A 16,325-nucleotide genomic window follows, 5' to 3' on the forward strand; every position below is an offset into this window, starting at 1 on the left:
ACTCAATTCAAAAGATATAGACTGGCTGAATGGCTAAGAAAAACAAAACCAAAAAACCCTCACATCTATACATATGCTGCCTACATAAGACATACTTTAGACTAAAAGACACACACAGACCAAAAATAAAGTGATGAAAAAATATATTTTATGCAAAAGGAATGAAAAAAAAAAGCTGGAATAGCTATACTTATATCAGACAAAATAGACTTTAAAACAAAGGCTATTAGAAGAGACAAAGAAGGGCATATTATAATGGATCAATCTCACAAGAAGATATAACTCTTAAAAACATCTACCCAACAACGTTAGGAACACCTAAATAAAAGGGTGAGCAAAAGTAGTTTAGAGTTGTGAGTATGGAAAACACAGAGAGTTTTCTTGTATTATTATTTATTAACTAGAGGACCAGTGTATGAATTCTTGCACCAGTGGGGTCCCTTGGCCTGGCCTGTGGTATTGGGCTGAAACCAGCTCTTGACATCCCCCGAGGGGTCCCAGATTGTGAGAGGATGCAGGCCAGGCTGAGGGACCCCACCAGTGCACTATTGGGGCCGAGGAGGGATGCAAGAGGTTGGTCAGCCGGGGAGGGACTGCAGGAGGGCTCCAGGGCTTGTCCGGCCCAACTCGTTCAGTCCTGATCGGCCAGACCCCAGCAGCAAACTAACCTACCGATTGGAGCATCTGTCCCCTAGTGGTCAATGTACATCATAGGAAGCAGTTGAGCAGCCTTAGCATATCATTAGCATATTGCACTTTGGTTGAACAGACGACCGGATAACCTGACACTTAGCTTATTAGGCTTTTATTATATAGGATTATTGTATTATTTTTTTGTATTACAACTGTAAACTTACTTTTAACCCTCTTTGCATATGTACTTCTTTATTCAGTCTTTTATTGATGGACACTTAGATGGCTTCTATATCTTGGCTATTGTAAATAATGCTGCAATGAACACAGGATTTCATATATCTTTTCTAATTAACTAGAGGCCTGATGCATGAAAATTCGTGCAAGAGTAGGCCTTTCTTCCCCTGGCTGCTGGCACCAACTTTCCTCCAGCACCGGCTTCCCTCTGGCACCCAGGACCAGACTGCTTCCCTCCTCTGGCCACTGGCAGGCACTCAGGACCTGGGCCAGCTTCCCTTGGACTGCCCACAGGCACCTGTGACCCAGGCTGGCTTCCGTCTGGCCCTGGGTTTGTCAGGAAGGACGTCTAGAATGACATCTGGAAGATGCCCAATCTAATTAGCATATTACTATTTTATTATTATAGATGGTTTGGATTTCTTCTGATAAATACCCAGAAGTTGGATTTCTGGGTCATATGGCACTCCTATTTTTAATTTTCTGAAGAACTTATATATTATTTTCCATAGTGGCTATACCAATTTACAATTCCACCAACAGTGCTTGAAGATTTCTTTTCTCAACATTCCTGCCAGCACTTGTCATTTATTGATTTATTGATGATAGCCATTGGACAGGTATGAGGTGATATTTCATTGTAGTTTTGATTTGCATTTCTCTGATGATTAGTGATGTTAATCATCTTTTCATATGTCTATTGGCTGTCTGTATGTCCTATTCAGGTCTTCTGCTCATATTTTAAATTAGAGTGTATGTGTTTTTTGGTGTTAAGCTGTATGAGTTTCTTATTTACATATCTTTATCTAATGTATTATTGTTAAATATATTTTCCCATTCAGTAGGTTGTCTTTTCATTTTGTTGATGATTCCCTTTGGGATGCAAAAACTTTTGAGTGATGTAGTGCCATTTGCTTATTTTTTCTTTTGTTTCCCTTGCCTGAGAAAACATATTCAAAAAAGTATTGCTGAGTGATGTCAAATAGCTATTGCCTCTGTTTTTTGGGGGCATTTTGTGGTTTTAGGTATTATATTTAAACCTAATTAATTTTTATTTTATTCTTGTATGTCGTGTAAGACAGTGGTCTAGTTTCATTTCTTGCATACAACTGTCCAGTTATCCTAACACCACTTATTGAAGAAACTGTCTTTACCCCATTGTATGTTCATTTCTACTTTGTCATACATTAATTGACCATATAGATGTGAATGTATTTCTTGGATCTCTACTCTGTTCCATTGATTTGTTTATCTGTTTTTATGCAACTACTATGATGTTTTGATTACAGTAGCCTTGTAGCATAGTTTGATATCAGGTAGCATACCTTCAACTTTGTTCTTTCTTATCAAAATTGCTTTGGCTATTCAGGGTCTTTTGTGGTTTTATATAAATTTTACAATGATTAGTTCTGTGAAACATGCTATTGGTATTTTAATAGGGGTTGTGCTGAAACTGTAGATTTCTTTGGGTAGTATGGACAGTTTATTGATAATTCTTTGTATACAAGAGCATGATACATCCTTCCATTTACTGGCATTTTCTTCCATTTTTTTTCTCCAATGTTTTATGTCTCATAATTTTCCAAGTACTACAAGTCTTTAACCTCCTTGATTTAATTTATTCCTAGGTATGTTTTTTGATATAATTATGAATAGGATTGTTTTCTTAATTTCTCATTCTGATTGTTCATTATTAGTGTACAGATACACAACAGGTTTCTGTATATTGATTTTGTTTCCTGCAAATTGGCTTAATTGATTTATTAATCTTAATAATTTTGGGTGAAGTCTTTAGGGTTTTTTATATATAGTATCATGTCATCTGCAAATAGTGACAGTTTTACTTCTTCCCTTCTAATTAGAATGACTTTTAAAGTTTTTTGTCTGATTGCTGTGGCTAAGACTTCCAATACTATGCTGCATAAAAGTGGTGAAAGTGGACATTCTTGTCTTGTTCCTGAAATTAAAGAAAGAGTTTTCAGTTTTTCACCATTGACTATGATGTTAACTGTTGGCTTTTCATTTATGACCTTTATAATATTCCTTCTATCCCCAATATCCAGAGAGTTTTACCATAAATGAATATGGGTTTTGTCAAAAATTTTTCCTGCATCTATTGCTATGTTTATATTATTTTTATTCTTTAGTTTGTTTATGTGGTGTATCACATTAAGTGACTTGCTGATATTGAACCAACCTTGCATCCCAGAAATAAATTCCATTTGACCATGGCATGTGGTCCTTTCAATATATTGCTAAATTTGATTTGCTATTATTTTGTCAAAAATTTTTATATATGTCCATTAGGAATATTGGCCTATAATTTTCTTTTTCAGCAATGTCTTTGTTTGGTTTTGGTATCAGGGTAATGCTGGCCTCATAAAATGAGTTTGAGAGTCTTTTCTATTCATCTATTTTTGGAGTGGTTTAAGAAAAATATGTATTAATTATTCTTTGAATGTTTGGTAAAATTTCCTTGTGAAGCAATCTGGACAGGGCTTTGGTTTTCTGGGAGATTTTTTTTTATGACTGATTTTATTTCATTTATACTTATCAGTCTGTTCATATTTTGGAAATATGATTCAGTCTTGCAAGATTATATGTTTCTAGAAATTTATCCAAATTTTCCAGGTTGCCTAATTTGTTGAAATATAATTGCTCATAGTATTTTCTTATAATACTTTGTATTTCTGCAGTGCCAGTGTTCACGTTCTCTCTTTTATTTATGACTAGAGGCCCTGTGCACAAAAATGTGTGCACTCGGGGGGGTCCCTCAGCCCAACCTCTTGCAGTCTGGAACCCCTCATGGGATGTCCACCTGCTGGCTTAGGCCTGCTCCCCAGGGGATTGGGCCTAAGCTGGCAGTCAGAAATCCCTCTGGCAGCCCAGGAGCCCTCAGGGGATGTCCACTTCCCAGCGGGGAGCAGGCCTAAGCTGCAGTCAGACATCCTTAACGCTTCTGAGGAGGCGGGAGAGGCTCCCACCACCACCGCTGTACTGGCAACCATCAGCCTGGCTTGTGGCTGAGCAGAGCTCCTCCATGTGGGAGCTCACTGACCACCAGGGGGCAGCTCCTGCATTGAGCATCTGCCCCTTGGTGGTCAGTGTGTGTCATAGTGACCAGTCATTCCTAGTCTTTCTGCTGTTAGGGCCAATTTGCATATTACCCTATTAATATATAGGATAGAGGCCTGGTGCATAGGTGGGGGTCAGCTGTTTTTCCCTGAAGGGTGTCCTGGATCAGGGTGGGGGTCCTGCTGGAGTGCCTGGCCAGCCTGGGTGAGGGGCTGATGGTTGTTTGCAGGCTGCCCACAGCCCCTTCAGGGTGGGGGTCCCCGCTGGGGTGCCTGGCCAGCCTGGGTGAGGGACTGATGGCTGCAGGCTTCCCAAGCCCCCCACCTTGCACCCTCACCCCATGAGGGTGTGGTCATCCTGGGTGAGGGGCTGATGGCTGTTTGCAGGCTGGCCACAGCCTTTTCAGTGTGGGGGTCCCCACTGGGGTGCCTGGCCACCCTGGGTGAGGGGCTGAGGGCTCTTTGCAGGCTGGCCACAGCCCCTCAGGGTGGGGGGTCCTGCTGGCGTGCCTGGCCAGTCTGGGTGAGGGGCTGAGGGCCATTTTCAGGCTGGCTTAGCCCCCCATCAGGGACCCTCACCCCATAAGGGTGTGGCCAGCCTGGGTGAGGGCCTGGTGGCTGTTTGCAGGCTGGCCAAGCCTCCTAGTGGGAACCCTCACCCCATGAGGGTGTGGCCATCCTGGGTGAGGGGCTGTGTGCAGGCTGGCAAAAGCTCCCAGCCACCCTAGCTCCCAGTGGAGGCTGGCTGGAAGCAGGTATCTGGGATTTATTTGTCTTCTATAATTGAAACTTTGTTGCCATGATTGGCAGCCACAGCCAGCTCAGGGCAGGCGGGAAGGTTGGCTTTCTCCATCACCTGGGCAACCAAGCCTCCTGCTTGCTCTAGCTCCATGGCTGCCAGCCGCCATCTTGGTTGGGTTAATTTGCATATAGTCACTCTGATTGGCTGGTGGGCGTGGTTTAGGGGCATAGCGAAGGTATGGTCAATTAGCATCTTTGTCTTTCATTGGTGTAGATTTTATTGATTTTTTACAGTGAGAAAGGGAGAGGGATAAAAAGTTAGAAACATCGATGAGAGAGAAACATCGATCAGCTGCCTCCTGCACACCCCACACTGGGGATGTGCTCACAACCAATGTACATGCCCCTGACCAGAATTGAACCTGGGGCACTTCAGTCCGCAGGCCGATGCTTTATCCACTGAGCCAAACCAGTTAGGGCTTGACACACTTTCTGACCTAGACTTCCAGAACACTCAAGGCTTTCCTCCTGCATTAACTGGCATTTATTGCTCAGTCTCCTTTTCAGGTTTCTCTTCTCCTTTTGGACTCTCAACAGTTCAGTGTTCTGGAACTTGGTCCTTGGTCCTCTTCTCTCCTCTATTTATATTCACCTCTGGGTGATCTGATAACTTAGGTACTATCTATATGCTGACAATTCCCAAACCATATTTCTACCCTAACTTCAGACTACTATATCTAACACCTCCAGCTGAATTTCTTTTTTTTAATTTATTTTTATTTTTATTGATTTAAGAGAGGAAAGGAGAGAGAGAGAGAGAGAAAGAGAGAGAGAGAGAGAGAGAGAGAGAGAGAGAGACTGAAACATCAATTATGAGAGAGAATCATTGATTGACTGCCTCCTGCATGCCCCCTATTGGGGATTGAGCCCACAACCCGGGGAATGTGTCCTAACCGGGAATCAAACCATGACCTCATGGTTCATAAGTCCACGCTCAATCACTGAGCCAAGTCAGGCAGGGCTCCACCTGAATTTCTAATAGGTTAAGACTCAGCCCATATTAGTGTTTATTGCATGTATTATTATATTTAAGATCGTTTTTCTTGAAATAAAAAAAAGAGAGAAGCCAAAAAAAAAAAAAAGACTCAGCCCACCATTAGTCTTCCCTATCCACATAATTAAATTGGTTCATTACAAAACAAAACAAAACAAAAAAAAAAACCTTAGGTGATATTCTTTACTCTCCCAATCCACATACTCTCATAAGAAATCATTTTTGCTTTGTCTCCCCTTTAAAATATTTCCAAAATCTAACCAGAAGTGGAATTACTGAGTCAAATGGAAGTTCCATTTTTAATTTTTGGAGGAAACTCCATACTGTTTTCTATAATGGCTGCACCAGTCTGCATTCCCACCAGCAGTGTACGAGGGTTCCCTTTTCTCCACATCCTCCCCAGCACTTGTCATTTGTTGATGGTAGCCATTCTGACAGGTGTGAGGTGATACCTAATTGTTGTTTTAACTTGCATCCCTCTGATGATCAATGACTTTGAGCATTTTTTCATATGTCCACTTTGGAGAAGTGTCTATTTAGATCCTTTGCCCATTTTTTAATTGGATTGTTTGTCTTCCTTCTGTTAAGTTGTATGAGTTCTTTATATATTTTGGACATTAACCCTTTATCAGATGTATCATGGCCAAATATGTTCTCCCGTACAGTGGGCTCCCTTTTCATTTTTCTGATGGTTTCTTTTGCTGTGAAGAAGCTTTTTATTTTGATGTATTCCCATTTGTTTATTTTCTTCTTTGTTTCTTTTGCCTTAGGAGATGTATCCATAAACATGTTGCTATGAGAGATGTCTGATATTTTTGCTGTTTATGGTTTCTTATAGGATTTTTATGGTTTCATGGCTTACTTAAGTCTTTTAACCATTTTGAGTTTATAGTTATGTATGGTGTGAGTTGATGGTCTAATTTCACTTTTTTACATGTAGCTGTCCAGTTTAACCAACACCATTTATTGAAGAAACTCTCTTTATTCTATTGCGTGTTCTTGCCTCCTTTGTCAAATGTTAATTGAGGGTAATGACTTGGGTCAATTTCTGGGTCTCTTTTCTGTTCCATTGATCTATATGCCTGTTTTGTGCCAATACCAGGTTGTTTTGATTACGGTGGCTTTGTAGTATAACTTGATATCTGGTATTGTGATTCCTCCAACTTTGTTCTTATTTCTCAAGATTGTTGAAGCTATTCAAGATCTTTTTTTCTTCCATATAAATTTTGGAGTATTTTGTCTAGATCTATGGAAAATGCTGCTATTTTAATAGTGATTGCATTAAATTTGTATATTTCCTTGGGTAGTAAGGACATATTAATGATATTGATTCTACCAATCCATGAACGTGATATGTTCTTCCACTCGTTTATACCTGCTTCTATCTCTTTTTCAATGTTCTGTAGTTTTACGAGTATAGGTCTTTTGCCTCCTTGGTTAAATTTATTCCTAAGTATTTTAGTTTTGTTGTTATTATTATTGCAATGGTAAATGGGATTGCTTGTTTAGTTTCTCTCTCTCAGAATTCATTATTGGTGTATAAAAAAGCCATCAATTTTTGGGTATTGATTTTATATACTGCTATATTGTCAAATTCACTTATTAAATCTAGTACTTTTTTGGTGGAGTATTTAGGGTTTTCTATGTACAATATCATGTCATTTGCAAATGATGAGAGTTGTACTTCCTCCTTTCCAATTTGGATGCCTTTTATTTCTTCTTCTTGTCTGATCACTGTGGCTAGGACTTCCACTACCATGTTGAATAAGAGTGATGAAAGCAGACATCCCTGTCTTGTTCCTGTTCTTAGGGGAAATGGTTTTAGTTTGTGCCCATTGAGTATAATGTTCACTGTAGGTTTGTCATACATGGCCTTTATCATGTTGAAATATGCTTCCTCTATTTCCACTTTGCTGAGATTTTTAATCAAAAGTGGTTGTTGTACTTTCTGAAATCTTTTTCTGAATCTATTGATATGATCATGTGATTTTTGTCTTTCAGTTCATTTATGTGATGTATCACATTTATTAATTTGCAAATATTGTACCAACCTTGCATCCCTGGAATAAATCCCACTTGGTCATGGTGTATGATCTTTTTAATACATTGCTGGATCAAATTTGATAATATTTTGTTGAGGATTTTAGCATCTATGTTCATCAGAGATATTGGCCTATAATTCTCTTTCTTTGTAGTGTCTTTATCTGTTTTTGGAATTAGGGTAATCCTGGCCTCATAAAAAGACCTTGGAAGTATTCCTTCCTCTTGAATTTTTGGAATAGTTTGAGATGTTAGTTCTTCTTTGAATGTTTGGTAAAACTCTCCTGTGAAGCCGTGGGGACCCAAGCTTTTGTTTGCTGGGAGGTTTTTTGTTTGTTTGCTTGTTTGTTTGTTTTTTACTGCTTCTATTTCTCAGTTGTTATTGGTTTATTCAGGTTTTAAGATTCGTACTGATACAGTTTTGGAAGATTGTATTTTTCCAGCAATTTGTCCATTTCATCCACATTGCCCAGCTTATTGACATATAGTTGTTCATAGTATTTCCTTACAATCCTTTGTATTTTTCTGTTGTCCGTGGTTATTTCTCAACTCTTGTTTCTGATTTTATTTATTTGAGTCCTCTCTCTTTGTTTCTTGATGAGTCTGGCTAATGGTTCATCAATTTTGTTTATCCTTTCAAAGAACCAGCTTTTGGTTATATTGATTTTTTTTTTTTTTTTTTTTTTTTAGTGTCTATGTTATTTATTTCTGCTCTAATCTTTATTATTTTCTTTCTTCTACTTTGGGCTTTTCTTGTTGTTCTCTTTCTAGTTCTTTAAGTTGTGTGGTTAAATAGTGCATTGTTGATTTTCCTGGTTTTCTGAGGTAGGCCTGTAGTACTATGAACGTCCCTCTCAGGACTTCTTTTGCTGTGTCCCAGAGATTTGGGGTTGTTGTATGTTCATTTTTATTTGTTTACAGGAAGTCTTTTATTTCTTTCTTGATTTTACTGGTAATCCATTCATTGTTTAATAACATGCAATTTAGCCTCCGCATGTTTGAATGTTTTGGGGTGTTTCTGATTTCTAATTTCATTCCACTGTGATCTGAGGAGATGCTGATATGATTTCAATCTTCTTGAACTTGTAAAGACTTGTTTTGTGTCCTAATATGTGGTCTATCTTTGTGAATGATCCATGTGCAATTGAGAAAAATGTATATTCCACAGCTTTGGGGTGAAATGTTCTATAAATGTCAATTAAATCCATCTGATCCAGTGTATCCTTTGGAGTTACTGTTTCTTTGTTATGTTTTGTCTGGACGATCTATCCAGTAAAGTCAGCAGGGCATTAAAGTACCCTATTATGACTGTATTGTTTTTGATCTCTCTGTTAACATTGTCCAGAAGTTTTTATTATATATATAGGTGCTCCTATATTGGGTGCATATTTGTTTACCAGAGTAATGTCCTCTTGCTGGATTGATCCCTTTAGTATTATGTAGTGACCTTTGTTGTCTCTTGCGATAGCCTTCATTTTGAAGTCAATTTTGTTGGATATGAGTATTGCTCCTCCAGCTTTTTTTCTTTTTCATTTGCATGGAAAGTATTTTTCCATCCCTTCACTCTCATCCTATCTTTTGTTCTGAGGTGGGTCTCCTGTAGACCGCATATAGTTGGATCATGTTTTTGTATCCATTCAGCCACCCTATGCCTTTTGATTCGAGCATTTAAACCATTTATATTTCATATTATTATTGTTAGGTCCTTATTTATTGCTATTTTAATTCTGTATGTTTCTCTTTCTGTTTCTTCTTCTCATTACAGCAGTCTTTTTAGCATTTCTTGTAATGTTGACTTGGTGGTGATGTACTCCTTTAGCCTTATTTTTTTTGTCCAGGAAGCTCTTTATGTGACCATCTATTTTGAATGATAGCCTTGCTGGATATAGTAATCTTGGTTTCAGATCCTTGCTTTCCATTACCTTGAGTAATTTATGCCATTCCCTTCTGGACTGTAGAGTTTCTGATGAGAAATCAGGTGCCAGCCTTATTGGAGCTCCTTTATAGGTAACAGTTTGCTTTTCTCTGGCTGCCTTTAAGATATCCTTTTTGTCTTTAATTTTTGGCATTTTAATTATGATGTGTTCTGGGTGTGGGTCTGTTTGGGTTCTTCTTGCTTGGGGTACTCTGTGTCTCCTGGACTTGTATGTCTCTTTCCTTTACCAAGTTAGGAAAGTTTTCTGCCATTATTTCTTTGAACACGTTCTCTATACCATTTTCCCTTTTTACCTCTTCTGGCACACCTGCTATTCAAATATTGTTATGTTTTATATTGTATCACAGCTCCCTGACGCTGTCCTCTTTTGTTTTTTAATTGTTTTTTCTTTTGGTTCTCTGATTGAGTGATTTTTTCAACCCTGTCTTCTAATTCACTTATTCAGTCCTCAGCTTCCCCTAATCTGTTGTGTATTCCTTCCAATGTGTTCTTTATTTTTGCTATGACATTCTTTATTTCTGTTTTCAAAGCTACTTTATCTTTACTCATGCTATTGAGCATCTTTGCCATCATTATTCTGAAATCTGTATTAGATAATTTTCTTATCTCCATTTCATTTATCTCTTATTCTGGAGAATTCTCTTATTCTTTCATTTAGGGGCTGTTTCTTTGTCTCCTCATTTTGGCTGCGTATTTGGGTTTGTGACTATGTATTAAGTAGATCCGCTATGCCTCTCAATCTCTAGTGCAGGACAGTGTCAAACACTATTTCTGATTAGTTATATCAAGAAAAGATTCAAAGCCTCTGCAAGCATGTCAAAATTGCAGCCCACTGGCCTCATACGGCCCACAATGAATATTTTTGTGGCTCAGTCAATATAATGGTATGTAAGAAATGTTTTAATAAAAATTTTGTAACTTAATTTTTACAATATCCTATTGTACATAATTATTAATAACAAACTACAATGTTCACTAATGACTGATTATTATAATCATGTTGCATTCATTTCCCTTATGCGATTTGCATGCTGCGGGCGCACCATTTCTCTCCACTAATACTGGCAGTGAATATTTTAGCAGCCGATTGCCAGGTCATTAGTCTTGGGCTGACTTGTTTGGTGTGTGCAACAGGAAATATTTTGCTTTCGGGAAACAAGAAAAATAGGTTTATTTGCGTTACACTTATTAATTCGTACAGTTATTCAGTGTCTGATAAGTTAATGTTCAAAAAAAAATTAATTTTTACTAAAATGTTCTATTATTTTATGTTAACAATTACTCATTTGTTTCAGCCCTTTGTATTCAGCATGTGTCTATAAAAATAAACCTACGTTTCTATGAAAGTTGAAGCTTTTGTTTTTTTGTGGCCTACATAAACTTAAACCATGTTTATTTGGCCCGTGTTAGCCTTTGAGTTTGACATGCTTGCTCCAGAGACTATCTCTGTCTATGGACTGATAGGATTTTCTCTTGAATTGCCCTCCGGCAATTGTCCACAGGTGTGGCAAGAATTGCCCCAATTCAATATATGGGGCAATTGCTTCTGCCTTGAGGCTAATGGTTATTCTCAGTCTCTTAATGGGAGCAACTCTGCATAGTAGGAAAGATGTTTTCCAATAGGGTGGAGGGTGGATCAACTGTCTTAACACAAGGCAAGGTCGCCTATATAGCAAATGTCTGTGTAAAAAAGATGACCTTCGCAGCGAAGGAATGACTCAGCACAGGAAACCGGGGTGTCTGCCTCTGAGCTCTAACCCCAAAGCCCCTAATCCTGGTTTCTCTTCATACAGCTCTAGTCCACTCTGCCCTCCCTCTGCCAGAGTACAAGGTTGGTGGCTCACAGGGAATTTTGTTCATTGGCCCTTTAAGCAGGTGTCTGAATTTCCAGCTATCTCTCCTTGCAGACAGCAACCCTGCTGCTTCTGACAGCCAGATGTTATGTGGGTTTCCGTCCCAGTTCTGGTACTCTCTGCTGGATGGCCCAACTTGGGGATTAGACCCCAGATTTCTCAGTGGCAACCCTCCATAGCTGTGATATCTCTCTGAATTTCAGTTGCTGTCAGTCAGAGCCCAGCCAGCCCTTTCGCACTTCTGCCCCTCCTACCAGTCTCTATGTCGTCTCCACTTTTGGTCCTCGGTTGTCAGGGTTTTCTCCAGCGAGTCTTCTATTGATTATTCAGGAAGTTTTTTTCTGTTTTAGTTGTAATTCCAGTTTAGTCCTGGGAGCATGTCCGTGCAGCATCCACTTATTATGCCACTATTCCACCTTTGCTTTTTAGAAATTTTATTTCTATAATTAGCTTGCTACCCGGTGTCCCTAATGTCACCTTTGCCCTTAGAGTGTGTGACTATTATGGCAACCTAACCATCCTTTCAAGATGCAACTCACAATATGCACTCCTCTGCTCAAAGCCCTGTTGCCAGTCCTCACAGAGGTCTTCCAGGCCCTATGACCTTACTTCACCACACTGCCTCTCTGAGCTTACATAATTGACCAGGTTCAGTTTGTTGTTGTCCTTTTTGCCTCTCCTCAACATTCCAGGCATCCTTAGTGCCTCTTCCATGGCAGTGCCTATCACTAGTTTTGATCAAATGTCACCTTCACAAGGAGAAGTGCTTTGGCTACTCTACTCACAATTATAAAGATAAGACACCTTTTCCTCATAGCACTTACCTTCAGCATACAAGTTGTTGTTCACAGTCTGCCTTCCTCTCGAGCATGCGGACTCCTCTGGACAGGGATTTTTGTCTGTTTTGTTTATTGATGTTTCTTATGTGCAGGAATAGGGTCTGGCACAGAAGTGTTTCAAAAATATGTGCCAATGAATGAATAAAAACAAAGCTATCATACAGCTTTTGGTCTCTTCTAATTTTTATGTATGCCTTCATTTTATGATATTTCATAAAATATTATTTTATATAACATTCCAATATTGCTGTAACAGAATCTTTATTAATTTAATTTGCCTATAATATTTTATAGCAGGAGTCTACCAATTTTTTCTATGAAGTTCCAGATAGTAAATACTTTAGGCTTTGGAGGTCACATTCTTAGCTTGCAGCCTATGTAAAACCTTGTAAAAATTTATATATTATGATTAATATAATAATTACTCCATCATATGAGCTGCTTCCCATTTTTTTTACTATTATGAATTCTTTTTTCTATTACATTTATTTCAATTTCTTTTCCTATTTCAGAGATTTCCTTACTTTTTAATTTCTTTTAGTAATTAAGAAGTAAAAGAATTATTTCTATAACATATTTAGCATAAATTTATTATTTGTCCTTTTAAAAATATTCACTTATTAATATTTATAATAAAACTCACACATGCTCATTATGGAGAATTTGGAAAACAAAAAAATTTTTAAGAAGAAAATACAAATCACTAGCAGATGCAGCACTCAGAGCAGCCATTCATAATGCTTTATGGACTTTTTCCAACCATTTTTTCTCAGCAATGTTTATATGCTTTAAAAAAAATCAGGATAATGCTATGTATACACAAGCTTTAGTCTTGAATTTTTCCCCTTAGTTATGAGAGCATTTTCTAATATCATTAATGTTTTCCAATATCATTTAAATGGCAGCATGATATAACATCATATAATAATTTATTACTATTATATCTATTTAAACTACTTTCATGTTTTAAGCAATGCTTTTGCTGAGTTTCTGAATCATTTTTATGATCAATTTCTAGAAGGGAAATTGTGTCTTTTGGTCTCTTTTTGACAAGTGCTTTCCCAGAAAGGACAGACTTATACATAGTTCTCTGAGCAATGCAGGGCATTGTACATTCATTAGCATTAAAGGAAATCAAGGGGTTGAGCCTGGGAGACAGGATGAGTCACCTTTAAAAGTACTGATCTTGCTGAATAAATTCTGTATCTTCTCTTGTCTTTTTTCTGCAGTACAGTTTTAAGAGCATAATCAAACAAACGCTGGTCTAAATCTTGGCTCAGTCACTTGGTAGATAGTTTGACCAGGAAGTTATTGAATCAATTTCCTCATTTCTTAAAGGAGAAAATGACCCCCTCAGGGGCTGCTGTGGGTTAGTGATCTGATGCAGGTGAAGTGCTCAGCACAGCAGTGCTCCTAGGAAGTTTTCAATGATTGCTAGTTATTCCTAATTTATTCTCTGAGTTGTTTGACACACACTCCTTTTTAATTTTTTAAAATTTTAGACTTGTTTGATGAATTTTCTGAGATCTTAAAATTTTCAGCTTCAAAATGTTTTTATTATTTTCAGATAGCTTTTTCCCTTTGGCATTATTCTTGGAGTTTACCTTGTTGACACTTTATAACAATCAGGGATTTATTTAAGTTCATTTTACTGGTGTTTTATAGTTTGTAATGAAGAAGGTATCAGTGTTGCTGCTCATATCCTAATCTCCAGCACCTCAGAATGTGACTGTATTTGGAGATAGGGATTGTATTTGAAGTCATATTGGTGGACCTTAATCCAACATGACTGGTGTCCTTATTAGAAGAGAAAATCTGGGCACAGGCATGTACAAAAGAAAGATCATATGAAAACACAGAGAGAAGACAGCCATCTATACACCAAGGAGAGAAGCCTGAGCAGATCTTTCCTCCTGGCCCTTAGAAGGAGCCAACCCTTTGATACCTTGATCTTGGATTTTTGGTCTCCGGAACAATGAGACAATGTGTTTCTGTTGTTTAAGTCCTCCAGTCTATAGTATTTGTTAGGCAGCCGAGCACATGACTGCATGCCTCCAGCCACCATACTCTCTCTTCCAGGATGACTGCAGAGCATGCACCTGGTTTCCCAGCTGTCACCTGCTACCCAGCAGCCAGAGTCATGATCATAAGTGTAGATCTCAACATATCACTCTTCCACACATGATCCTTCCGTGGTTTTTCAGGTACAGACTCCAATCCTAACCATGGCTCTCCAGGTTTCTACCTCCTTCTCCAGGACCCTCTTGTGCCTCTCTCCTCTTCCTCCTTTGTGCCTCTGTTTATTCTCTAAATGCTGCTTGCTCCTTCCCCCTCAGGACCTTTGGACATACTAGCCCCTAAACTGGGAGAGTTATTTTTGTCCCGTAACTATGTGTGTATTAGTTTCTAACCCATTCTTTCCATTTCAGCTCAAAACACTCCCTTCCTCAGGGAGGCTTTCCTCTATTATATTATCACATAATTCCTTAAATGTTTATTTCACATAACATAATTGAAATTACTATAAATAACAAATTTGTGAAAGTCATTATTCCTTTTCTGTTTTCCCTATAGATCTGTACTGTCTAATAGAACTTTGGATGCTGTTGAAAATGTTCCTATAATCTGTGCTAATATAGTCACCACCAGCCATGTGTGGCTATTGAGTACTTTAAATTCGGCTAGTGGCCACATGTGATATTGATGTAAATTTAAGTTCAAGTAGCTGCCTGTGGTAGGCTACCACTGAGTCAGAAACACAGCTATGGACTGCCAGATCCCACGCATGAGGTCAGTCTTTCTCTAACATTTGGCATTGGGCCGTCTGATTCAAATATCTGTGAAGGAATAAATGAATTTAACTAATCCTAATTTCATCAAGGAGGTGATGCATTTCAAACCGAATGTACTGCATAAAAAATATTACTTTAATTGGTCTCACATTCCCAGAAAGTCAAAGTCTGCTATTATTCTTCCTGTCACCTTTTCTCCTTCTAACAGAGAAAATCGGGTCAATGATAAGTAACTTTCCAGGGTCTACTCTGTAATGCAATCTGATTAAAATTAGTAATTTCTCATGTGGTACCTTGGTCTGGACTACAAGTACAAATAGTTTTTAGAATATAAGACTAAGAATGGAATTATTAATCTGATAGAGGCCAAATGAAAATTGAAAAGCAATAAGAGAGTTACCTAGGTAAAAACTCAAAAGAGCTCAGAAAATTCATTAAAGAAATAGACAAAGATTTTTGGCTTAATTCAAAGATTGATAAAAAAAAAACAAAACAAGTTTTGAATAGTAGGGCTGAGTTAACTCAGGTAACCAGAGACAACTTTAAACGGAGCCCAGCCTATGTGGCTCAGTGATTGAGCGTTGATCTATTAACCAGGGAGTGACCATTTGATTTCCATGCCCAGGTGGGAGGCTCAATCCCCAGAAAGGGATGTGCAGGAGGCAGCTGATCAATGATTCTCTCTCATCATTGATGCTTTTCTCTCTCTCTCCCTCTCCTTCCTCTCTCTAAAATCAATAAAAACATATTTTTAGAGAAATAAACAGAGTTTCTCCAAGCTTAAAAATGGGTGCTTCCCAGCAGAACTGGTATATAATCTCCATAAATATAGAGCTAACTTCTAATTAGCTTACCAGGTAAAATTCAGAACACTCAGTTACATTTGAATTTCAGATAAAGAATGAATAACTTATTTGAAATTCAATCATATCTAAAAATAAACTGCATTTTTCTGTATTTTTATATGGTAAACCTTGGCCCTATTTTAAATACATGGGAATAAAATTGCCACAGAAGATAACAGTGTGCCAAGTCAGAATACAGATGTCATAACATAGAGTTCAATGCTAAGGAAGTGACTGGGAGACTTTCCTCTGTCTTGGCTATCCCTTTCTGGAAACCCCAT

This window comes from Myotis daubentonii, chromosome 3 (assembly GCF_963259705.1).
Source record: "Myotis daubentonii chromosome 3, mMyoDau2.1, whole genome shotgun sequence".
NCBI classification, from domain to species: domain Eukaryota; kingdom Metazoa; phylum Chordata; class Mammalia; order Chiroptera; family Vespertilionidae; genus Myotis; species Myotis daubentonii.